Raw genomic sequence first — 22,500 nt, forward strand, 5'->3', positions numbered from 1 at the left:
CTGCCAACCCTGCCCACCCTTTGTGCTTGCTTCGGCAGTACATATACTAAAATTGGAACGATACAGAGAAGATTAGCATGGCCCCTGCGCAAGGATGACACGCAAATTCGTGAAGCGTTCCATATTTTCGTGGCCCCCGGGACCTCCCTGCGGCTGCTGCCGCCCCCACCACCGCCCTTTTCCTTCCTGCGGGCCCCAGACAGCACCGCCGCATCCGGGGCGCCGGGGGACCTGCCAGACGGGGACGGTCCGCTCGCCGTGCACTCGGCCACCCGCCCGATCCGACAGGGTCTGTCGCCAAGGCCGAGAGGCCCTGCCAGGAGAGGGCTCGCTTTCCCGTGCCGTGCCCCCACGGAGCGACAGAGGGGTGCAAGGGCCTTTGGCGGGGTCCCCGGTGCCCCCTGCCACGACTCGGAGGCACCACGCGCCCGACTGGGGCCCAAAACCGGGAGCCAAAGGGCTCCCAGGCTAAGCCCCGGCCTTCCTTCGGGCCCTTCCCCCCACCAGCCTTCGATGGCGGGGGTGGGTTGTGGGGCTGCTTTGGCTCCAGGTGCCCTACTTGGCCGCCCAGGCCCTTCCTCCTCATGTGCAGGGCCACCGATATGGCAGGAGGCCCTGCCAAGGTCCCTCAGCGCGCCTCCTGTCCCGCTCCCGCCCTGAGGCCCCGGGCCCTGGCCGCAGGGGGCTTTCAGGTCAGGCACGGCTGCTCCCAGCATGCTCCGCTGTATTTGCATGTGCACACCGCCTCCCACCTTGGCCCAGTTCGGGCCGCTTGACGGGAAGGTCTCGCCATCCCACAGCCCGGGTTGCCCTGCGAGGGGTGGCGGGGACCAAGGGCGCAAGGGGCAGTCCTGCGGCAACCAGTCGGCGCCTACCACCGGTCCTGCCGACCGGGCCTTGGTCGCCCTGACCTCAAAGGCCCGAGGTCTGCCCACCTATTTCTAGCTGCCAACCCTGCCCACCCTTTGTGCTTGCTTCGGCAGCACATATACTAAAATTGGAACGATACAGAGAAGATTAGCATGGCCCCTGCGCAAGGATGACACGCAAATTCGTGAAGCGTTCCATATTTTCGTGGCCCCCGGGACCTCCCTGCGGCTGCTGCCGCCCCCACCACCGCCCTTTTCCTTCCTGCGGGCCCCAGGCAGCACCGCCGCATCCGGGGCGCCGGGGGACCTGCCAGACGGGGACGGTCCGCTCGCCGTGCACTCGGCCACCCGCCCGATCCGACAGGGTCTGCCGCCAAGGCCGAGAGGCCCTGCCAAGAGAGGGCTCGCTTTTCCGTGCCGCGCCCCCACGGAGCGACGGAGGGGTGCAAGGGCCTTTGGCGGGGTCCCTGGTGCCCCCCGCCACGGCTCGGATGCAGCACGCGCCTGCCCTGACGGCCGACAGGGGCCCAAGACCAGGAGCCAAAGGGCCCCCAGGCCAAGCCTCGGCCTTCCTTCGGCCCCCTCCCCCCACCAGTCTGCGCTGGCGGGGGTGGGTTGGGGGGGCTGCTTTGGCTCCAGGTGCCCTACTTGGCCGCCCAGGCCCTTCCTCCTCATGTGCAGGGCCACCGGTATGGCGGGAGGCCCTGCCAAGGTCCCTCAGCGCACCTCCTGTCCCTGTCCCGCTCCCGCCCTGGGCCTTGGGGCCCCGGCACCTGGCCGCAGGGGGCTTCCAGGCCAGGCACGGCTGCTCCCAGCATGCTCCGGTGTATTTGCATGTGCACACCGCCTCCCACCTTGGCCCAGTTCAGGCCGCTTGACGGGAAGGTCCTGCCATCCCACAGCCCGGGTTGCCCTGCGAGGGGTGGTGGGGACCAAGGGCGCAAGGGGCAGTCCTGCGGCAACCAGTCGGCGCCTGCCACCGGTCCTGCCGACCGGGCCTTGGTCGCCCTGACCTCAAAGGCCCGAGGCCTGCCCACCTATTTCTAGCTGCCAACCCTGCCCACCCTTTGTGCTTGCTTCGGCAGTACATATACTAAAATTGGAACGATACAGAGAAGATTAGCATGGCCCCTGCGCAAGGATGACACGCAAATTCGTGAAGCGTTCCATATTTTCGTGGCCCCCGGGACCTCCCTGCGGCTGCTGCCGCCCCCACCACCGCCCTTTTCCTTCCTGCGGGCCCCAGACAGCACCGCCGCATCCGGGGCGCCGGGGGACCTGCCAGACGGGGACGGTCCGCTCGCCGTGCACTCGGCCACCCGCCCGATCCGACAGGGTCTGTCGCCAAGGCCGAGAGGCCCTGCCAAGAGAGCGCTCGCTTTCCCGTGCCGTGCCCCCACGGAGCGACAGAGGGGTGCAAAGGCCTTTGGCGGGGTCCCCGGTGCCCCCTGCCACGACTCGGAGGCACCACGCGCCCGACTGGGGCCCAAAACCGGGAGCCAAAGGGCTCCCAGGCTAAGCCCCGGCCTTCCTTCGGGCCCTTCCCCCCACCAGCCTTTGATGGCGGGGGTGGGTTGTGGGGCTGCTTTGGCTCCAGGTGCCCTACTTGGCCGCCCAGGCCCTTCCTCCTCATGTGCAGGGCCACCGATATGGCAGGAGGCCCTGCCAAGGTCCCTCAGCGCGCCTCCTGTCCCGCTCCCGCCCTGAGGCCCCGGGCCCTGGCCGCAGGGGGCTTTCAGGTCAGGCACGGCTGCTCCCAGCATGCTCCGCTGTATTTGCATGTGCACACCGCCTCCCACCTTGGCCCAGTTCGGGCCGCTTGAAGGGAAGGTCTCGCCATCCCACAGCCCGGGTTGCCCTGCGAGGGGTGGCGGGGACCAAGGGCGCAAGGGGCAGTCCTGCGGCAATCAGTCGGCGCCTACCACCGGTCCTGCCGACCGGGCCTTGGTCGCCCTGACCTCAAAGGCCCGAGGTCTGCCCACCTATTTCTAGCTGCCAACCTTGCCCACCCTTTGTGCTTGCTTCGGCAGCACATATACTAAAATTGGAACGATACAGAGAAGATTAGCATGGCCCCTGCGCAAGGATGACACGCAAATTCGTGAAGCGTTCCATATTTTCGTGGCCCCCGGGACCTCCCTGCGGCTGCTGCCGCCCCCACCACCGCCCTTTTCCTTCCTGCGGGCCCCAGGCAGCACCGCCGCATCCGGGGCGCCGGGGGACCTGCCAGACGGGGACGGTCCGCTCGCCGTGCACTCGGCCACCCGCCCGATCCGACAGGGTCTGCCGCCAAGGCCGAGAGGCCCTGCCAAGAGAGGGCTCGCTTTTCCGTGCCGCGCCCCCACGGAGCGACGGAGGGGTGCAAGGGCCTTTGGCGGGGTCCCTGGTGCCCCCCGCCACGGCTCGGAGGCAGCACGCGCCTGCCCTGACGGCCGACAGGGGCCCAAGACCAGGAGCCAAAGGGCCCCCAGGCCAAGCCTCGGCCTTCCTTCGGCCCCCTCCCCCCACCAGTCTGCGCTGGCGGGGGTGGGTTGGGGGGGCTGCTTTGGCTCCAGGTGCCCTACTTGGCCGCCCAGGCCCTTCCTCCTCATGTGCAGGGCCACCGGTATGGCGGGAGGCCCTGCCAAGGTCCCTCAGCGCACCTCCTGTCCCTGTCCCGCTCCCGCCCTGGGCCTTGGGGCCCCGGCACCTGGCCGCAGGGGGCTTCCAGGCCAGGCACGGCTGCTCCCAGCATGCTCCGGTGTATTTGCATGTGCACACCGCCTCCCACCTTGGCCCAGTTCAGGCCGCTTGACGGGAAGGTCCTGCCATCCCACAGCCCGGGTTGCCCTGCGAGGGGTGGTGGGGACCAAGGGCGCAAGGGGCAGTCCTGCGGCAACCAGTCGGCGCCTGCCACCGGTCCTGCCGACCGGGCCTTGGTCGCCCTGACCTCAAAGGCCCGAGGCCTGCCCACCTATTTCTAGCTGCCAACCCTGCCCACCCTTTGTGCTTGCTTCGGCAGTACATACACTAATATTGGAACGATACAGAGAAGATTAGCATGGCCCCTGCGCAAGGATGACACGCAAATTCGTGAAGCGTTCCATATTTTCGTGGCCCCCGGGACCTCCCTGCGGCTGCTGCCGCCCCCACCACCGCCCTTTTCCTTCCTGCGGGCCCCAGACAGCACCGCCGCATCCGGGGCGCCGGGGGACCTGCCAGACGGGCACGGTCCGCTCGCCGTGCACTCGGCCACCCGCCCGATCCGACAGGGTCTGTCGCCAAGGCCGAGAGGCCCTGCCAGGAGAGGGCTCGCTTTCCCGTGCCGTGCCCCCACGGAGCGACAGAGGGGTGCAAGGGCCTTTGGCGGGGTCCCCGGTGCCCCCTGCCACGACTCGGAGGCACCACGCGCCCGACTGGGGCCCAAAACCGGGAGCCAAAGGGCTCCCAGGCTAAGCCCCGGCCTTCCTTCGGGCCCTTCCCCCCACCAGCCTTCGATGGCGGGGGTGGGTTGTGGGGCTGCTTTGGCTCCAGGTGCCCTACTTGGCCGCCCAGGCCCTTCCTCCTCATGTGCAGGGCCACCGATATGGCAGGAGGCCCTGCCAAGGTCCCTCAGCGCGCCTCCTGTCCCGCTCCCGCCCTGAGGCCCCGGGCCCTGGCCGCAGGGGGCTTTCAGGTCAGGCACGGCTGCTCCCAGCATGCTCCGCTGTATTTGCATGTGCACACCGCCTCCCACCTTGGCCCAGTTCGGGCCGCTTGACGGGAAGGTCTCGCCATCCCACAGCCCGGGTTGCCCTGCGAGGGGTGGCGGGGACCAAGGGCGCAAGGGGCAGTCCTGCGGCAACCAGTCGGCGCCTACCACCGGTCCTGCCGACCGGGCCTTGGTCGCCCTGACCTCAAAGGCCCGAGGTCTGCCCACCTATTTCTAGCTGCCAACCCTGCCCACCCTTTGTGCTTGCTTCGGCAGCACATATACTAAAATTGGAACGATACAGAGAAGATTAGCATGGCCCCTGCGCAAGGATGACACGCAAATTCGTGAAGCGTTCCATATTTTCGTGGCCCCCGGGACCTCCCTGCGGCTGCTGCCGCCCCCACCACCGCCCTTTTCCTTCCTGCGGGCCCCAGGCAGCACCGCCGCATCCGGGGCGCCGGGGGACCTGCCAGACGGGGACGGTCCGCTCGCCGTGCACTCGGCCACCCGCCCGATCCGACAGGGTCTGCCGCCAAGGCCGAGAGGCCCTGCCAAGAGAGGGCTCGCTTTTCCGTGCCGCGCCCCCACGGAGCGACGGAGGGGTGCAAGGGCCTTTGGCGGGGTCCCTGGTGCCCCCCGCCACGGCTCGGAGGCAGCACGCGCCTGCCCTGACGGCCGACAGGGGCCCAAGACCAGGAGCCAAAGGGCCCCCAGGCCAAGCCTCGGCCTTCCTTCGGCCCCCTCCCCCCACCAGTCTGCGCTGGCGGGGGTGGGTTGGGGGGGCTGCTTTGGCTCCAGGTGCCCTACTTGGCCGCCCAGGCCCTTCCTCCTCATGTGCAGGGCCACCGGTATGGCGGGAGGCCCTGCCAAGGTCCCTCAGCGCACCTCCTGTCCCTGTCCCGCTCCCGCCCTGGGCTTTGGGGCCCCGGCACCTGGCCGCAGGGGGCTTCCAGGCCAGGCACGGCTGCTCCCAGCATGCTCCGGTGTATTTGCATGTGCACACCGCCTCCCACCTTGGCCCAGTTCAGGCCGCTTGACGGGAAGGTCCTGCCATCCCACAGCCCGGGTTGCCCTGCGAGGGGTGGTGGGGACCAAGGGCGCAAGGGGCAGTCCTGCGGCAACCAGTCGGCGCCTGCCACCGGTCCTGCCGACCGGGCCTTGGTCGCCCTGACCTCAAAGGCCCGAGGCCTGCCCACCTATTTCTAGCTGCCAACCCTGCCCACCCTTTGTGCTTGCTTCGGCAGTACATATACTAAAATTGGAACGATACAGAGAAGATTAGCATGGCCCCTGCGCAAGGATGACACGCAAATTCGTGAAGCGTTCCATATTTTCGTGGCCCCCGGGACCTCCCTGCGGCTGCTGCCGCCCCCACCACCGCCCTTTTCCTTCCTGCGGGCCCCAGACAGCACCGCCGCATCCGGGGCGCCGGGGGACCTGCCAGACGGGGACGGTCCGCTCGCCGTGCACTCGGCCACCCGCCCGATCCGACAGGGTCTGTCGCCAAGGCCGAGAGGCCCTGCCAGGAGAGGGCTCGCTTTCCCGTGCCGTGCCCCCACGGAGCGACAGAGGGGTGCAAGGGCCTTTGGCGGGGTCCCCGGTGCCCCCTGCCACGACTCGGAGGCACCACGCGCCCGACTGGGGCCCAAAACCGGGAGCCAAAGGGCTCCCAGGCTAAGCCCCGGCCTTCCTTCGGGCCCTTCCCCCCACCAGCCTTCGATGGCGGGGGTGGGTTGTGGGGCTGCTTTGGCTCCAGGTGCCCTACTTGGCCGCCCAGGCCCTTCCTCCTCATGTGCAGGGCCACCGATATGGCAGGAGGCCCTGCCAAGGTCCCTCAGCGCGCCTCCTGTCCCGCTCCCGCCCTGAGGCCCCGGGCCCTGGCCGCAGGGGGCTTTCAGGTCAGGCACGGCTGCTCCCAGCATGCTCCGCTGTATTTGCATGTGCACACCGCCTCCCACCTTGGCCCAGTTCGGGCCGCTTGACGGGAAGGTCTCGCCATCCCACAGCCCGGGTTGCCCTGCGAGGGGTGGCGGGGACCAAGGGCGCAAGGGGCAGTCCTGCGGCAACCAGTCGGCGCCTACCACCGGTCCTGCCGACCGGGCCTTGGTCGCCCTGACCTCAAAGGCCCGAGGTCTGCCCACCTATTTCTAGCTGCCAACCCTGCCCACCCTTTGTGCTTGCTTCGGCAGCACATATACTAAAATTGGAACGATACAGAGAAGATTAGCATGGCCCCTGCGCAAGGATGACACGCAAATTCGTGAAGCGTTCCATATTTTCGTGGCCCCCGGGACCTCCCTGCGGCTGCTGCCGCCCCCACCACCGCCCTTTTCCTTCCTGCGGGCCCCAGGCAGCACCGCCGCATCCGGGGCGCCGGGGGACCTGCCAGACGGGGACGGTCCGCTCGCCGTGCACTCGGCCACCCGCCCGATCCGACAGGGTCTGCCGCCAAGGCCGAGAGGCCCTGCCAAGAGAGGGCTCGCTTTTCCGTGCCGCGCCCCCACGGAGCGACGGAGGGGTGCAAGGGCCTTTGGCGGGGTCCCTGGTGCCCCCCGCCACGGCTCGGAGGCAGCACGCGCCTGCCCTGACGGCCGACAGGGGCCCAAGACCAGGAGCCAAAGGGCCCCCAGGCCAAGCCTCGGCCTTCCTTCGGCCCCCTCCCCCCACCAGTCTGCGCTGGCGGGGGTGGGTTGGGGGGGCTGCTTTGGCTCCAGGTGCCCTACTTGGCCGCCCAGGCCCTTCCTCCTCATGTGCAGGGCCACCGGTATGGCGGGAGGCCCTGCCAAGGTCCCTCAGCGCACCTCCTGTCCCTGTCCCGCTCCCGCCCTGGGCCTTGGGGCCCCGGCACCTGGCCGCAGGGGGCTTCCAGGCCAGGCACGGCTGCTCCCAGCATGCTCCGGTGTATTTGCATGTGCACACCGCCTCCCACCTTGGCCCAGTTCAGGCCGCTTGACGGGAAGGTCCTGCCATCCCACAGCCCGGGTTGCCCTGCGAGGGGTGGTGGGGACCAAGGGCGCAAGGGGCAGTCCTGCGGCAACCAGTCGGCGCCTGCCACCGGTCCTGCCGACCGGGCCTTGGTCGCCCTGACCTCAAAGGCCCGAGGCCTGCCCACCTATTTCTAGCTGCCAACCCTGCCCACCCTTTGTGCTTGCTTCGGCAGTACATATACTAAAATTGGAACGATACAGAGAAGATTAGCATGGCCCCTGCGCAAGGATGACACGCAAATTCGTGAAGCGTTCCATATTTTCGTGGCCCCCGGGACCTCCCTGCGGCTGCTGCCGCCCCCACCACCGCCCTTTTCCTTCCTGCGGGCCCCAGACAGCACCGCCGCATCCGGGGCGCCGGGGGACCTGCCAGACGGGGACGGTCCGCTCGCCGTGCACTCGGCCACCCGCCCGATCCGACAGGGTCTGTCGCCAAGGCCGAGAGGCCCTGCCAGGAGAGGGCTCGCTTTCCCGTGCCGTGCCCCCACGGAGCGACAGAGGGGTGCAAGGGCCTTTGGCGGGGTCCCCGGTGCCCCCTGCCACGACTCGGAGGCACCACGCGCCCGACTGGGGCCCAAAACCGGGAGCCAAAGGGCTCCCAGGCTAAGCCCCGGCCTTCCTTCGGGCCCTTCCCCCCACCAGCCTTCGATGGCGGGGGTGGGTTGTGGGGCTGCTTTGGCTCCAGGTGCCCTACTTGGCCGCCCAGGCCCTTCCTCCTCATGTGCAGGGCCACCGATATGGTAGGAGGCCCTGCCAAGGTCCCTCAGCGCGCCTCCTGTCCCGCTCCCGCCCTGAGGCCCCGGGCCCTGGCCGCAGGGGGCTTTCAGGTCAGGCACGGCTGCTCCCAGCATGCTCCGCTGTATTTGCATGTGCACACCGCCTCCCACCTTGGCCTAGTTCGGGCCGCTTGACGGGAAGGTCTCGCCATCCCACAGCCCGGGTTGCCCTGCGAGGGGTGGCGGGGACCAAGGGCGCAAGGGGCAGTCCTGCGGCAACCAGTCGGCGCCTACCACCGGTCCTGCCGACCGGGCCTTGGTCGCCCTGACCTCAAAGGCCCGAGGTCTGCCCACCTATTTCTAGCTGCCAACCCTGCCCACCCTTTGTGCTTGCTTCGGCAGCACATATACTAAAATTGGAACGATACAGAGAAGATTAGCATGGCCCCTGCGCAAGGATGACACGCAAATTCGTGAAGCGTTCCATATTTTCGTGGCCCCCGGGACCTCCCTGCGGCTGCTGCCGCCCCCACCACCGCCCTTTTCCTTCCTGCGGGCCCCAGGCAGCACCGCCGCATCCGGGGCGCCGGGGGACCTGCCAGACGGGGACGGTCCGCTCGCCGTGCACTCGGCCACCCGCCCGATCCGACAGGGTCTGCCGCCAAGGCCGAGAGGCCCTGCCAAGAGAGGGCTCGCTTTTCCGTGCCGCGCCCCCACGGAGCGACGGAGGGGTGCAAGGGCCTTTGGCGGGGTCCCTGGTGCCCCCCGCCACGGCTCGGAGGCAGCACGCGCCTGCCCTGACGGCCGACAGGGGCCCAAGACCAGGAGCCAAAGGGCCCCCAGGCCAAGCCTCGGCCTTCCTTTGGCCCCCTCCCCCCACCAGTCTGCGCTGGCGGGGGTGGGTTGGGGGGGCTGCTTTGGCTCCAGGTGCCCTACTTGGCCGCCCAGGCCCTTCCTCCTCATGTGCAGGGCCACCGGTATGGCGGGAGGCCCTGCCAAGGTCCCTCAGCGCACCTCCTGTCCCTGTCCCGCTCCCGCCCTGGGCCTTGGGGCCCCGGCACCTGGCCGCAGGGGGCTTCCAGGCCAGGCACGGCTGCTCCCAGCATGCTCCGGTGTATTTGCATGTGCACACCGCCTCCCACCTTGGCCCAGTTCAGGCCGCTTGACGGGAAGGTCCTGCCATCCCACAGCCCGGGTTGCCCTGCGAGGGGTGGTGGGGACCAAGGGCGCAAGGGGCAGTCCTGCGGCAACCAGTCGGCGCCTGCCACCGGTCCTGCCGACCGGGCCTTGGTCGCCCTGACCTCAAAGGCCCGAGGCCTGCCCACCTATTTCTAGCTGCCAACCCTGCCCACCCTTTGTGCTTGCTTCGGCAGTACATATACTAAAATTGGAACGATACAGAGAAGATTAGCATGGCCCCTGCGCAAGGATGACACGCAAATTCGTGAAGCGTTCCATATTTTCGTGGCCCCCGGGACCTCCCTGCGGCTGCTGCCGCCCCCACCACCGCCCTTTTCCTTCCTGCGGGCCCCAGACAGCACCGCCGCATCCGGGGCGCCGGGGGACCTGCCAGACGGGGACGGTCCGCTCGCCGTGCACTCGGCCACCCGCCCGATCCGACAGGGTCTGTCGCCAAGGCCGAGAGGCCCTGCCAGGAGAGCGCTCGCTTTCCCGTGCCGTGCCCCCACGGAGCGACAGAGGGGTGCAAGGGCCTTTGGCGGGGTCCCCGGTGCCCCCTGCCACGACTCAGAGGCACCACGCGCCCGACTGGGGCCCAAAACCGGGAGCCAAAGGGCTCCCAGGCTAAGCCCCGGCCTTCCTTCGGGCCCTTCCCCCCACCAGCCTTCGATGGCGGGGGTGGGTTGTGGGGCTGCTTTGGCTCCAGGTGCCCTACTTGGCCGCCCAGGCCCTTCCTCCTCATGTGCAGGGCCACCGATATGGCAGGAGGCCCTGCCAAGGTCCCTCAGCGCGCCTCCTGTCCCGCTCCCGCCCTGAGGCCCCGGGCCCTGGCCGCAGGGGGCTTTCAGGTCAGGCACGGCTGCTCCCAGCATGCTCCGCTGTATTTGCATGTGCACACCGCCTCCCACCTTGGCCCAGTTCGGGCCGCTTGACGGGAAGGTCTCGCCATCCCACAGCCCGGGTTGCCCTGCGAGGGGTGGCGGGGACCAAGGGCGCAAGGAGCAGTCCTGTGGCAACCAGTCGGCGCCTACCACCGGTCCTGCCGACCGGGCCTTGGTCACCCTGACCTCAAAGGCCCGAGGTCTGCCCACCTATTTCTAGCTGCCAACCCTGCCCACCCTTTGTGCTTGCTTCGGCAGCACATATACTAAAATTGGAACGATACAGAGAAGATTAGCATGGCCCCTGCGCAAGGATGACACGCAAATTCGTGAAGCGTTCCATATTTTCGTGGCCCCCGGGACCTCCCTGCGGCTGCTGCCGCCCCCACCACCGCCCTTTTCCTTCCTGCGGGCCCCAGGCAGCACCGCCGCATCCGGGGCGCCGGGGGACCTGCCAGACGGGGACGGTCCGCTCGCCGTGCACTCGGCCACCCGCCCGATCCGACAGGGTCTGCCGCCAAGGCCGAGAGGCCCTGCCAAGAGAGGGCTCGCTTTTCCGTGCCGCGCCCCCACGGAGCGACGGAGGGGTGCAAGGGCCTTTGGCGGGGTCCCTGGTGCCCCCCGCCACGGCTCGGAGGCAGCACGCGCCTGCCCTGACGGCCAACAGGGGCCCAAGACCAGGAGCCAAAGGGCCCCCAGGCCAAGCCTCGGCCTTCCTTCGGCCCCCTCCCCCCACCAGTCTGCGCTGGCGGGGGTGGGTTGGGGGGGCTGCTTTGGCTCCAGGTGCCCTACTTGGCCGCCCAGGCCCTTCCTCCTCATGTGCAGGGCCACCGGTATGGCGGGAGGCCCTGCCAAGGTCCCTCAGCGCACCTCCTGTCCCTGTCCCGCTCCCGCCCTGGGCCTTGGGGCCCCGGCACCTGGCCGCAGGGGGCTTCCAGGCCAGGCACGGCTGCTCCCAGCATGCTCCGGTGTATTTGCATGTGCACACCGCCTCCCACCTTGGCCCAGTTCAGGCCGCTTGACGGGAAGGTCCTGCCATCCCACAGCCCGGGTTGCCCTGCGAGGGGTGGTGGGGACCAAGGGCGCAAGGGGCAGTCCTGCGGCAACCAGTCGGCGCCTGCCACCGGTCCTGCCGACCGGGCCTTGGTCGCCCTGACCTCAAAGGCCCGAGGCCTGCCCACCTATTTCTAGCTGCCAACCCTGCCCACCCTTTGTGCTTGCTTTGGCAGTACATACACTAATATTGGAACGATACAGAGAAGATTAGCATGGCCCCGGCGCAAGGATGACACGCAAATTCGTAAAGCGTTCCATATTTTCGTGGCCCCCGGGACCTCCCTGCGGCTGCTGCCGCCCCCACCACCGCCCTTTTCCTTCCTGCGGGCCCCAGACAGCACCGCCGCATCCGGGGCGCCGGGGGACCTGCCAGACGGGGACGGTCCGCTCGCCGTGCACTCGGCCACCCGCCCGATCCGACAGGGTCTGTCGCCAAGGCCGAGAGGCCCTGCCAGGAGAGGGCTCGCTTTCCCGTGCCGTGCCCCCACGGAGCGACAGAGGGGTGCAAGGGCCTTTGGCGGGGTCCCCGGTGCCCCCTGCCACGACTCGGAGGCACCACGCGCCCGACTGGGGCCCAAAACCGGGAGCCAAAGGGCTCCCAGGCTAAGCCCCGGCCTTCCTTCGGGCCCTTCCCCCCACCAGCCTTCGATGGCGGGGGTGGGTTGTGGGGCTGCTTTGGCTCCAGGTGCCCTACTTGGCCGCCCAGGCCCTTCCTCCTCATGTGCAGGGCCACCGATATGGCAGGAGGCCCTGCCAAGGTCCCTCAGCGCGCCTCCTGTCCCGCTCCCGCCCTGAGGCCCCGGGCCCTGGCCGCAGGGGGCTTTCAGGTCAGGCACGGCTGCTCCCAGCATGCTCCGCTGTATTTGCATGTGCACACCGCCTCCCACCTTGGCCCAGTTCGGGCCGCTTGACGGGAAGGTCTCGCCATCCCACAGCCCGGGTTGCCCTGCGAGGGGTGGCGGGGACCAAGGGCGCAAGGGGCAGTCCTGCGGCAACCAGTCGGCGCCTACCACCGGTCCTGCCGACCGGGCCTTGGTCGCCCTGACCTCAAAGGCCCGAGGTCTGCCCACCTATTTCTAGCTGCCAACCCTGCCCACCCTTTGTGCTTGCTTCGGCAGTACATATACTAATATTGGAACGATACAGAGAAGATTAGCATGGCCCCGGCGCAAGGATGACACGCAAATTCGTAAAGCGTTCCATATTTTCGTGGCCCCCGGGACCTCCCTGCGGCTGCTGCCGCCCCCACCACCGCCCTTTTCCTTCCTGCGGGCCCCAGGCAGCACCGCCGCATCCGGGGCGCCAGGGGACCTGCCAGACGGGGACGGTCCGCTCGCCGTGCACTCGGCCACCCGCCCGATCCGACAGGGTCTGCCGCCAAGGCCGAGAGGCCCTGCCAAGAGAGGGCTCGCTTTTCCGTGCCGCGCCCCCACGGAGCGACGGAGGGGTGCAAGGGCCTTTGGCGGGGTCCCTGGTGCCCCCCGCCACGGCTCGGAGGCAGCACGCGCCTGCCCTGACGGCCGACAGGGGCCCAAGACCAGGAGCCAAAGGGCCCCCAGGCCAAGCCTCGGCCTTCCTTCGGCCCCCTCCCCCCACCAGTCTGCGCTGGCGGGGGTGGGTTGGGGGGGCTGCTTTGGCTCCAGGTGCCCTACTTGGCCGCCCAGGCCCTTCCTCCTCATGTGCAGGGCCACCGGTATGGCGGGAGGCCCTGCCAAGGTCCCTCAGCGCACCTCCTGTCCCTGTCCCGCTCCCGCCCTGGGCCTTGGGGCCCCGGCACCTGGCCGCAGGGGGCTTCCAGGCCAGGCACGGCTGCTCCCAGCATGCTCCGGTGTATTTGCATGTGCACACCGCCTCCCACCTTGGCCCAGTTCAGGCCGCTTGACGGGAAGGTCCTGCCATCCCACAGCCCGGGTTGCCCTGCGAGGGGTGGTGGGGACCAAGGGCGCAAGGGGCAGTCCTGCGGCAACCAGTCGGCGCCTGCCACCGGTCCTGCCGACCGGGCCTTGGTCGCCCTGACCTCAAAGGCCCGAGGCCTGCCCACCTATTTCTAGCTGCCAACCCTGCCCACCTTTTGTGCTTGCTTCGGCAGCACATATACTAAAATTGGAACGATACAGAGAAGATTAGCATGGCCCCTGCGCAAGGATGACACGCAAATTCGTGAAGCGTTCCATATTTTCGTGGCCCCCGGGACCTCCCTGCGGCTGCTGCCGCCCCCACCACCGCCCTTTTCCTTCCTGCGGGCCCCAGGCAGCACCGCCGCATCCGGGGCGCCGGGGGACCTGCCAGACGGGGACGGTCCGCTCGCCGTGCACTCGGCCACCCGCCCGATCCGACAGGGTCTGCCGCCAAGGCCGAGAGGCCCTGCCAAGAGAGGGCTCGCTTTTCCGTGCCGCGCCCCCACGGAGCGACGGAGGGGTGCAAGGGCCTTTGGCGGGGTCCCTGGTGCCCCCCGCCACGGCTCGGAGGCAGCACGCGCCTGCCCTGACGGCCGACAGGGGCCCAAGACCAGGAGCCAAAGGGCCCCCAGGCCAAGCCTCGGCCTTCCTTCGGCCCCCTCCCCCCACCAGTCTGCGCTGGCGGGGGTGGGTTGGGGGGGCTGCTTTGGCTCCAGGTGCCCTACTTGGCCGCCCAGGCCCTTCCTCCTCATGTGCAGGGCCACCGGTATGGCGGGAGGCCCTGCCAAGGTCCCTCAGCGCACCTCCTGTCCCTGTCCCGCTCCCGCCCTGGGCCTTGGGGCCCCGGCACCTGGCCGCAGGGGGCTTCCAGGCCAGGCACGGCTGCTCCCAGCATGCTCCGGTGTATTTGCATGTGCACACCGCCTCCCACCTTGGCCCAGTTCAGGCCGCTTGACGGGAAGGTCCTGCCATCCCACAGCCCGGGTTGCCCTGCGAGGGGTGGTGGGGACCAAGGGCGCAAGGGGCAGTCCTGCGGCAACCAGTCGGCGCCTGCCACCGGTCCTGCCGACCGGGCCTTGGTCGCCCTGACCTCAAAGGCCCGAGGCCTGCCCACCTATTTCTAGCTGCCAACCCTGCCCACCCTTTGTGCTTGCTTCGGCAGTACATATACTAAAATTGGAACGATACAGAGAAGATTAGCATGGCCCCTGCGCAAGGATGACACGCAAATTCGTGAAGCGTTCCATATTTTCGTGGCCCCCGGGACCTCCCTGCGGCTGCTGCCGCCCCCACCACCGCCCTTTTCCTTCCTGCGGGCCCCAGACAGCACCGCCGCATCCGGGGCGCTGGGGGACCTGCCAGACGGGGACGGTCCGCTCGCCGTGCACTCGGCCACCCGCCCGATCCGACAGGGTCTGTCGCCAAGGCCGAGAGGCCCTGCCAGGAGAGCGCTCGCTTTCCCGTGCCGTGCCCCCACGGAGCGACAGAGGGGTGCAAGGGCCTTTGGCGGGGTCCCCGGTGCCCCCTGCCACGACTCGGAGGCACCACGCGCCCGACTGGGGCCCAAAACCGGGAGCCAAAGGGCTCCCAGGCTAAGCCCCGGCCTTCCTTCGGGCCCTTCCCCCCACCAGCCTTCGATGGCGGGGGTGGGTTGTGGGGCTGCTTTGGCTCCAGGTGCCCTACTTGGCCGCCCAGGCCCTTCCTCCTCATGTGCAGGGCCACCGATATGGCAGGAGGCCCTGCCAAGGTCCCTCAGCGCGCCTCCTGTCCCGCTCCCGCCCTGAGGCCCCGGGCCCTGGCCGCAGGGGGCTTTCAGGTCAGGCACGGCTGCTCCCAGCATGCTCCGCTGTATTTGCATGTGCACACCGCCTCCCACCTTGGCCCAGTTCGGGCCGCTTGACGGGAAGGTCTCGCCATCCCACAGCCCGGGTTGCCCTGCGAGGGGTGGCGGGGACCAAGGGCGCAAGGGGCAGTCCTGCGGCAACCAGTCGGCGCCTACCACCGGTCCTGCCGACCGGGCCTTGGTCGCCCTGACCTCAAAGGCCCGAGGTCTGCCCACCTATTTCTAGCTGCCAACCCTGCCCACCCTTTGTGCTTGCTTCGGCAGCACATATACTAAAATTGGAACGATACAGAGAAGATTAGCATGGCCCCTGCGCAAGGATGACACGCAAATTCGTGAAGCGTTCCATATTTTCGTGGCCCCCGGGACCTCCCTGCGGCTGCTGCCGCCCCCACCACCGCCCTTTTCCTTCCTGCGGGCCCCAGGCAGCACCGCCGCATCCGGGGCGCCGGGGGACCTGCCAGACGGGGACGGTCCGCTCGCCGTGCACTCGGCCACCCGCCCGATCCGACAGGGTCTGCCGCCAAGGCCGAGAGGCCCTGCCAAGAGAGGGCTCGCTTTTCCGTGCCGCGCCCCCACGGAGCGACGGAGGGGTGCAAGGGCCTTTGGCGGGGTCCCTGGTGCCCCCCGCCACGGCTCGGAGGCAGCACGCGCCTGCCCTGACGGCCGACAGGGGCCCAAGACCAGGAGCCAAAGGGCCCCCAGGCCAAGCCTCGGCCTTCCTTCGGCCCCCTCCCCCCACCAGTCTGCGCTGGCGGGGGTGGGTTGGGGGGGCTGCTTTGGCTCCAGGTGCCCTACTTGGCCGCCCAGGCCCTTCCTCCTCATGTGCAGGGCCACCGGTATGGCGGGAGGCCCTGCCAAGGTCCCTCAGCGCACCTCCTGTCCCTGTCCCGCTCCCGCCCTGGGCCTTGGGGCCCCGGCACCTGGCCGCAGGGGGCTTCCAGGCCAGGCACGGCTGCTCCCAGCATGCTCCGGTGTATTTGCATGTGCACACCGCCTCCCACCTTGGCCCAGTTCAGGCCGCTTGACGGGAAGGTCCTGCCATCCCACAGCCCGGGTTGCCCTGCGAGGGGTGGTGGGGACCAAGGGCGCAAGGGGCAGTCCTGCGGCAACCAGTCGGCGCCTGCCACCGGTCCTGCCGACCGGGCCTTGGTCGCCCTGACCTCAAAGGCCCGAGGCCTGCCCACCTATTTCTAGCTGCCAACCCTGCCCACCCTTTGTGCTTGCTTCGGCAGTACATATACTAAAATTGGAACGATACAGAGAAGATTAGCATGGCCCCTGCGCAAGGATGACACGCAAATTCGTGAAGCGTTCCATATTTTCGTGGCCCCCGGGACCTCCCTGTGGCTGCTGCCGCCCCCACCACCGCCCTTTTCCTTCCTGCGGGCCCCAGACAGCACCGCCGCATCCGGGGCGCCGGGGGACCTGCCAGACGGGGACGGTCCGCTCGCCGTGCACTCGGCCACCCGCCCGATCCGACAGGGTCTGTCGCCAAGGCCGAGAGGCCCTGCCAGGAGAGGGCTCGCTTTCCCGTGCCGTGCCCCCACGGAGCGACAGAGGGGTGCAAGGGCCTTTGGCGGGGTCCCCGGTGCCCCCTGCCACGACTCGGAGGCACCACGCGCCCGACTGGGGCCCAAAACCGGGAGCCAAAGGGCTCCCAGGCTAAGCCCCGGCCTTCCTTCGGGCCCTTCCCCCCACCAGCCTTCGATGGCGGGGGTGGGTTGTGGGGCTGCTTTGGCTCCAGGTGCCCTACTTGGCCGCCCAGGCCCTTCCTCCTCATGTGCAGGGCCACCGATATGGCAGGAGGCCCTGCCAAGGTCCCTCAGCGCGCCTCCTGTCCCGCTCCCGCCCTGAGGCCCCGGGCCCTGGCCGCAGGGGGCTTTCAGGTCAGGCACGGCTGCTCCCAGCATGCTCCGCTGTATTTGCATGTGCACACCGCCTCCCACCTTGGCCCAGTTCGGGCCGCTTGACGGGAAGGTCTCGCCATCCCACAGCCCGGGTTGCCCTGCGAGGGGTGGCGGGGACCAAGGGCGCAAGGGGCAGTCCTGCGGCAACCAGTCGGCGCCTACCACCGGTCCTGCCGACCGGGCCTTGGTCGCCCTGACCTCAAAGGCCCGAGGTCTGCCCACCTATTTCTAGCTGCCAACCCTGCCCACCCTTTGTGCTTGCTTCGGCAGCACATATACTAAAATTGGAACGATACAGAGAAGATTAGCATGGCCCCTGCGCAAGGATGACACGCAAATTCGTGAAGCGTTCCATATTTTCGTGGCCCCCGGGACCTCCCTGCGGCTGCTGCCGCCCCCACCACCGCCCTTTTCCTTCCTGCGGGCCCCAGGCAGCACCGCCGCATCCGGGGCGCCGGGGGACCTGCCAGACGGGGACGGTCCGCTCGCTGTGCACTCGGCCACCCGCCCGATCCGACAGGGTCTGCCGCCAAGGCCGAGAGGCCCTGCCAAGAGAGGGCTCGCTTTTCCGTGCCGCGCCCCCACGGAGCGACGGAGGGGTGCAAGGGCCTTTGGCGGGGTCCCTGGTGCCCCCCGCCACGGCTCGGAGGCAGCACGCGCCTGCCCTGACGGCCGACAGGGGCCCAAGACCAGGAGCCAAAGGGCCCCCAGGCCAAGCCTCGGCCTTCCTTCGGCCCCCTCCCCCCACCAGTCTGCGCTGGCGGGGGTGGGTTGGGGGGGCTGCTTTGGCTCCAGGTGCCCTACTTGGCCGCCCAGGCCCTTCCTCCTCATGTGCAGGGCCACCGGTATGGCGGGAGGCCCTGCCAAGGTCCCTCAGCGCACCTCCTGTCCCTGTTCCGCTCCCGCCCTGGGCCTTGGGGCCCCGGCACCTGGCCGCAGGGGGCTTCCAGGCCAGGCACGGCTGCTCCCAGCATGCTCCGGTGTATTTGCATGTGCACACCGCCTCCCACCTTGGCCCAGTTCAGGCCGCTTGACGGGAAGGTCCTGCCATCCCACAGCCCGGGTTGCCCTGCGAGGGGTGGTGGGGACCAAGGGCGCAAGGGGCAGTCCTGCGGCAACCAGTCGGCGCCTGCCACCGGTCCTGCCGACCGGGCCTTGGTCGCCCTGACCTCAAAGGCCCGAGGCCTGCCCACCTATTTCTAGCTGCCAACCCTGCCCACCCTTTGTGCTTGCTTCGGCAGTACATATACTAATATTGGAACGATACAGAGAAGATTAGCATGGCCCCTGCGCAAGGATGACACGCAAATTCGTGAAGCGTTCCATATTTTCGTGGCCCCCGGGACCTCCCTGCGGCTGCTGCCGCCCCCACCACCGCCCTTTTCCTTCCTGCGGGCCCCAGACAGCACCGCCGCATCCGGGGCGCCGGGGGACCTGCCAGACGGGGACGGTCCGCTCGCCGTGCACTCGGCCACCCGCCCGATCCGACAGGGTCTGTCGCCAAGGCGGAGAGGCCCTGCCAGGAGAGGGCTCGCTTTCCCGTGCCGTGCCCCCACGGAGCGACAGAGGGGTGCAAGGGCCTTTGGCGGGGTCCCCGGTGCCCCCTGCCACGACTCGGAGGCACCACGCGCCCGACTGGGGCCCAAAACCGGGAGCCAAAGGGCTCCCAGGCTAAGCCCCGGCCTTCCTTCGGGCCCTTCCCCCCACCAGCCTTCGATGGCGGGGGTGGGTTGTGGGGCTGCTTTGGCTCCAGGTGCCCTACTTGGCCGCCCAGGCCCTTCCTCCTCATGTGCAGGGCCACCGATATGGCAGGAGGCCCTGCCAAGGTCCCTCAGCGCGCCTCCTGTCCCGCTCCCGCCCTGAGGCCCCGGGCCCTGGCCGCAGGGGGCTTTCAGGTCAGGCACGGCTGCTCCCAGCATGCTCCGCTGTATTTGCATGTGCACACCGCCTCCCACCTTGGCCCAGTTCGGGCCGCTTGACGGGAAGGTCTCGCCATCCCACAGCCCGGGTTGCCCTGCGAGGGGTGGCGGGGACCAAGGGCGCAAGGGGCAGTCCTGCGGCAACCAGTCGGCACCTACCACCGGTCCTGCCGACCGGGCCTTGGTCGCCCTGACCTCAAAGGCCCGAGGTCTGCCCACCTATTTCTAGCTGCCAACCCTGCCCACCCTTTGTGCTTGCTTCGGCAGCACATATACTAAAATTGGAACGATACAGAGAAGATTAGCATGGCCCCTGCGCAAGGATGACACGCAAATTCGTGAAGCGTTCCATATTTTCGTGGCCCCCGGGACCTCCCTGCGGCTGCTGCCGCCCCCACCACCGCCCTTTTCCTTCCTGCGGGCCCCAGGCAGCACCGCCGCATCCGGGGCGCCGGGGGACCTGCCAGACGGGGACGGTCCGCTCGCCGTGCACTCGGCCACCCGCCCGATCCGACAGGGTCTGCCGCCAAGGCCGAGAGGCCCTGCCAAGAGAGGGCTCGCTTTTCCGTGCCGCGCCCCCACGGAGCGACGGAGGGGTGCAAGGGCCTTTGGCGGGGTCCCTGGTGCCCCCCGCCACGGCTCGGAGGCAGCACGCGCCTGCCCTGACGGCCGACAGGGGCCCAAGACCAGGAGCCAAAGGGCCCCCAGGCCAAGCCTCGGCCTTCCTTCGGCCCCCTCCCCCCACCAGTCTGCGCTGGCGGGGGTGGGTTGGGGGGGCTGCTTTGGCTCCAGGTGCCCTACTTGGCCGCCCAGGCCCTTCCTCCTCATGTGCAGGGCCACCGGTATGGCGGGAGGCCCTGCCAAGGTCCCTCAGCGCACCTCCTGTCCCTGTCCCGCTCCCGCCCTGGGCCTTGGGGCCCCGGCACCTGGCCGCAGGGGGCTTCCAGGCCAGGCACGGCTGCTCCCAGCATGCTCCGGTGTATTTGCATGTGCACACCGCCTCCCACCTTGGCCCAGTTCAGGCCGCTTGACGGGAAGGTCCTGCCATCCCACAGCCCGGGTTGCCCTGCGAGGGGTGGTGGGGACCAAGGGCGCAAGGGGCAGTCCTGCGGCAACCAGTCGGCGCCTGCCACCGGTCCTGCCGACCGGGCCTTGGTCGCCCTGACCTCAAAGGCCCGAGGCCTGCCCACCTATTTCTAGCTGCCAACCCTGCCCACCCTTTGTGCTTGCTTCGGCAGTACATATACTAAAATTGGAACGATACAGAGAAGATTAGCATGGCCCCTGCGCAAGGATGACACGCAAATTCGTGAAGCGTTCCATATTTTCGTGGCCCCCGGGACCTCCCTGCGGCTGCTGCCGCCCCCACCACCGCCCTTTTCCTTCCTGCGGGCCCCAGACAGCACCGCCGCATCCGGGGCGCCGGGGGACCTGCCAGACGGGGACGGTCCGCTCGCCGTGCACTCGGCCACCCGCCCGATCCGACAGGGTCTGTCGCCAAGGCCGAGAGGCCCTGCTAGGAGAGGGCTCGCTTTCCCGTGCCGTGCCCCCACGGAGCGACAGAGGGGTGCAAGGGCCTTTGGCGGGGTCCCCGGTGCCCCCTGCCACGACTCGGAGGCACCACGCGCCCGACTGGGGCCCAAAACCGGGAGCCAAAGGGCTCCCAGGCTAAGCCCCGGCCTTCCTTCGGGCCCTTCCCCCCACCAGCCTTCGATGGCGGGGGTGGGTTGTGGGGCTGCTTTGGCTCCAGGTGCCCTACTTGGCCGCCCAGGCCCTTCCTCCTCATGTGCAGGGCCACCGATATGGCAGGAGGCCCTGCCAAGGTCCCTCAGCGCGCCTCCTGTCCCGCTCCCGCCCTGAGGCCCCGGGCCCTGGCCGCAGGGGGCTTTCAGGTCAGGCACGGCTGCTCCCAGCATGCTCCGCTGTATTTGCATGTGCACACCGCCTCCCACCTTGGCCCAGTTCGGGCCGCTTGAAGGGAAGGTCTCGCCATCCCACAGCCCGGGTTGCCCTGCGAGGGGTGGCGGGGACCAAGGGCGCAAGGGGCAGTCCTGCGGCAACCAGTCGGCGCCTACCACCGGTCCTGCCGACCGGGCCTTGGTCGCCCTGACCTCAAAGGCCCGAGGTCTGCCCACCTATTTCTAGCTGCCAACCCTGCCCACCCTTTGTGCTTGCTTCGGCAGCACATATACTAAAATTGGAACGATACAGAGAAGATTAGCATGGCCCCTGCGCAAGGATGACACGCAAACTCGTGAAGCGTTCCATATTTTCGTGGCCCCCGGGACCTCCCTGCGGCTGCTGCCGCCCCCACCACCGCCCTTTTCCTTCCTGCGGGCCCCAGGCAGCACCGCCGCATCCGGGGCGCCGGGGGACCTGCCAGACGGGGACGGTCCGCTCGCCGTGCACTCGGCCACCCGCCCGATCCGACAGGGTCTGCCGCCAAGGCCGAGAGGCCCTGCCAAGAGAGGGCTCGCTTTTCCGTGCCGCGCCCCCACGGAGCGACGGAGGGGTGCAAGGGCCTTTGGCGGGGTCCCTGGTGCCCCCCGCCACGGCTCGGAGGCAGCACGCGCCTGCCCTGACGGCCGACAGGGGCCCAAGACCAGGAGCCAAAGGGCCCCCAGGCCAAGCCTCGGCCTTCCTTCGGCCCCCTCCCCCCACCAGTCTGCGCTGGCGGGGGTGGGTTGGGGGGGCTGCTTTGGCTCCAGGTGCCCTACTTGGCCGCCCAGGCCCTTCCTCCTCATGTGCAGGGCCACCGGTATGGCGGGAGGCCCTGCCAAGGTCCCTCAGCGCACCTCCTGTCCCTGTCCCGCTCCCGCCCTGGGCCTTGGGGCCCCGGCACCTGGCCGCAGGGGGCTTCCAGGCCAGGCACGGCTGCTCCCAGCATGCTCCGGTGTATTTGCATGTGCACACCGCCTCCCACCTTGGCCCAGTTCAGGCCGCTTGACGGGAAGGTCCTGCCATCCCACAGCCCGGGTTGCCCTGCGAGGGGTGGTGGGGACCAAGGGCGCAAGGGGCAGTCCTGCGGCAACCAGTCGGCGCCTGCCACCGGTCCTGCCGACCGGGCCTTGGTCGCCCTGACCTCAAAGGCCCGAGGCCTGCCCACCTATTTCTAGCTGCCAACCCTGCCCACCCTTTGTGCTTGCTTCGGCAGTACATACACTAATATTGGAACGATACAGAGAAGATTAGCATGGCCCCTGCGCAAGAATGACACGCAAATTCGTAAAGCGTTCCATATTTTCGTGGCCCCCGGGACCTCCCTGCGGCTGCTGCCGCCCCCACCACCGCCCTTTTCCTTCCTGCGGGCCCCAGACAGCACCGCCGCATCCGGGGCGCCGGGGGACCTGCCAGACGGGGACGGTCCGCTCGCCGTGCACTCGGCCACCCGCCCGATCCGACAGGGTCTGTCGCCAAGGCCGAGAGGCCCTGCCAGGAGAGCGCTCGCTTTCCCGTGCCGTGCCCCCACGGAGCGACAGAGGGGTGCAAGGGCCTTTGGCGGGGTCCCCGGTGCCCCCTGCCACGACTCGGAGGCACCACGCGCCCGACTGGGGCCCAAAACCGGGAGC

At 69.1% G+C, this 22,500-nt stretch overlaps 24 non-coding genes across 24 annotated transcripts; all 24 read left to right on the forward strand.

Moving 5' to 3' along the window:
- Positions 1-22: 22 nt before the first annotated feature.
- LOC132252307 (U6 spliceosomal RNA) lies at positions 23-129 on the forward strand. The gene has a single exon (XR_009464202.1). It is a non-coding gene; the product is annotated as a U6 spliceosomal RNA (small nuclear RNA).
- An 838-nt stretch (positions 130-967) lies between these two features.
- LOC132252251 (U6 spliceosomal RNA) lies at positions 968-1,074 on the forward strand. Its single transcript, XR_009464148.1, has one exon. It is a non-coding gene; the product is annotated as a U6 spliceosomal RNA (small nuclear RNA).
- Positions 1,075-1,938: 864 nt separating this feature from the next.
- On the forward strand, positions 1,939-2,045 carry LOC132252308 (U6 spliceosomal RNA). Its single transcript, XR_009464203.1, has one exon. It is a non-coding gene; the product is annotated as a U6 spliceosomal RNA (small nuclear RNA).
- An 838-nt stretch (positions 2,046-2,883) lies between these two features.
- LOC132252252 (U6 spliceosomal RNA) lies at positions 2,884-2,990 on the forward strand. Its single transcript, XR_009464149.1, has one exon. It is a non-coding gene; the product is annotated as a U6 spliceosomal RNA (small nuclear RNA).
- An 864-nt stretch (positions 2,991-3,854) lies between these two features.
- LOC132252348 (U6 spliceosomal RNA) lies at positions 3,855-3,961 on the forward strand. The gene has a single exon (XR_009464242.1). It is a non-coding gene; the product is annotated as a U6 spliceosomal RNA (small nuclear RNA).
- Positions 3,962-4,799: 838 nt separating this feature from the next.
- LOC132252253 (U6 spliceosomal RNA) lies at positions 4,800-4,906 on the forward strand. The gene has a single exon (XR_009464150.1). It is a non-coding gene; the product is annotated as a U6 spliceosomal RNA (small nuclear RNA).
- Positions 4,907-5,770: 864 nt separating this feature from the next.
- LOC132252310 (U6 spliceosomal RNA) lies at positions 5,771-5,877 on the forward strand. The gene has a single exon (XR_009464205.1). It is a non-coding gene; the product is annotated as a U6 spliceosomal RNA (small nuclear RNA).
- Positions 5,878-6,715: 838 nt separating this feature from the next.
- LOC132252255 (U6 spliceosomal RNA) lies at positions 6,716-6,822 on the forward strand. The gene has a single exon (XR_009464151.1). It is a non-coding gene; the product is annotated as a U6 spliceosomal RNA (small nuclear RNA).
- Positions 6,823-7,686: 864 nt separating this feature from the next.
- Positions 7,687-7,793, forward strand: LOC132252311 (U6 spliceosomal RNA). Its single transcript, XR_009464206.1, has one exon. It is a non-coding gene; the product is annotated as a U6 spliceosomal RNA (small nuclear RNA).
- An 838-nt stretch (positions 7,794-8,631) lies between these two features.
- On the forward strand, positions 8,632-8,738 carry LOC132252256 (U6 spliceosomal RNA). Its single transcript, XR_009464152.1, has one exon. It is a non-coding gene; the product is annotated as a U6 spliceosomal RNA (small nuclear RNA).
- An 864-nt stretch (positions 8,739-9,602) lies between these two features.
- LOC132252312 (U6 spliceosomal RNA) lies at positions 9,603-9,709 on the forward strand. The gene has a single exon (XR_009464207.1). It is a non-coding gene; the product is annotated as a U6 spliceosomal RNA (small nuclear RNA).
- An 838-nt stretch (positions 9,710-10,547) lies between these two features.
- LOC132252257 (U6 spliceosomal RNA) lies at positions 10,548-10,654 on the forward strand. The gene has a single exon (XR_009464153.1). It is a non-coding gene; the product is annotated as a U6 spliceosomal RNA (small nuclear RNA).
- An 864-nt stretch (positions 10,655-11,518) lies between these two features.
- Positions 11,519-11,625, forward strand: LOC132252357 (U6 spliceosomal RNA). Its single transcript, XR_009464252.1, has one exon. It is a non-coding gene; the product is annotated as a U6 spliceosomal RNA (small nuclear RNA).
- An 838-nt stretch (positions 11,626-12,463) lies between these two features.
- Positions 12,464-12,570, forward strand: LOC132252354 (U6 spliceosomal RNA). Its single transcript, XR_009464248.1, has one exon. It is a non-coding gene; the product is annotated as a U6 spliceosomal RNA (small nuclear RNA).
- Positions 12,571-13,434: 864 nt separating this feature from the next.
- Positions 13,435-13,541, forward strand: LOC132252258 (U6 spliceosomal RNA). The gene has a single exon (XR_009464154.1). It is a non-coding gene; the product is annotated as a U6 spliceosomal RNA (small nuclear RNA).
- An 864-nt stretch (positions 13,542-14,405) lies between these two features.
- On the forward strand, positions 14,406-14,512 carry LOC132252313 (U6 spliceosomal RNA). The gene has a single exon (XR_009464208.1). It is a non-coding gene; the product is annotated as a U6 spliceosomal RNA (small nuclear RNA).
- Positions 14,513-15,350: 838 nt separating this feature from the next.
- LOC132252259 (U6 spliceosomal RNA) lies at positions 15,351-15,457 on the forward strand. Its single transcript, XR_009464155.1, has one exon. It is a non-coding gene; the product is annotated as a U6 spliceosomal RNA (small nuclear RNA).
- An 864-nt stretch (positions 15,458-16,321) lies between these two features.
- On the forward strand, positions 16,322-16,428 carry LOC132252314 (U6 spliceosomal RNA). The gene has a single exon (XR_009464209.1). It is a non-coding gene; the product is annotated as a U6 spliceosomal RNA (small nuclear RNA).
- An 838-nt stretch (positions 16,429-17,266) lies between these two features.
- On the forward strand, positions 17,267-17,373 carry LOC132252260 (U6 spliceosomal RNA). The gene has a single exon (XR_009464156.1). It is a non-coding gene; the product is annotated as a U6 spliceosomal RNA (small nuclear RNA).
- An 864-nt stretch (positions 17,374-18,237) lies between these two features.
- On the forward strand, positions 18,238-18,344 carry LOC132252344 (U6 spliceosomal RNA). Its single transcript, XR_009464239.1, has one exon. It is a non-coding gene; the product is annotated as a U6 spliceosomal RNA (small nuclear RNA).
- An 838-nt stretch (positions 18,345-19,182) lies between these two features.
- On the forward strand, positions 19,183-19,289 carry LOC132252261 (U6 spliceosomal RNA). The gene has a single exon (XR_009464157.1). It is a non-coding gene; the product is annotated as a U6 spliceosomal RNA (small nuclear RNA).
- Positions 19,290-20,153: 864 nt separating this feature from the next.
- On the forward strand, positions 20,154-20,260 carry LOC132252315 (U6 spliceosomal RNA). Its single transcript, XR_009464210.1, has one exon. It is a non-coding gene; the product is annotated as a U6 spliceosomal RNA (small nuclear RNA).
- Positions 20,261-21,098: 838 nt separating this feature from the next.
- Positions 21,099-21,205, forward strand: LOC132252271 (U6 spliceosomal RNA). The gene has a single exon (XR_009464166.1). It is a non-coding gene; the product is annotated as a U6 spliceosomal RNA (small nuclear RNA).
- An 864-nt stretch (positions 21,206-22,069) lies between these two features.
- On the forward strand, positions 22,070-22,176 carry LOC132252353 (U6 spliceosomal RNA). Its single transcript, XR_009464247.1, has one exon. It is a non-coding gene; the product is annotated as a U6 spliceosomal RNA (small nuclear RNA).
- The last annotated feature ends 324 nt before the right edge of the window (positions 22,177-22,500 follow it).

This window comes from Alligator mississippiensis, chromosome 8 (assembly GCF_030867095.1).
Source record: "Alligator mississippiensis isolate rAllMis1 chromosome 8, rAllMis1, whole genome shotgun sequence".
Taxonomy (NCBI): domain Eukaryota; kingdom Metazoa; phylum Chordata; order Crocodylia; family Alligatoridae; genus Alligator; species Alligator mississippiensis.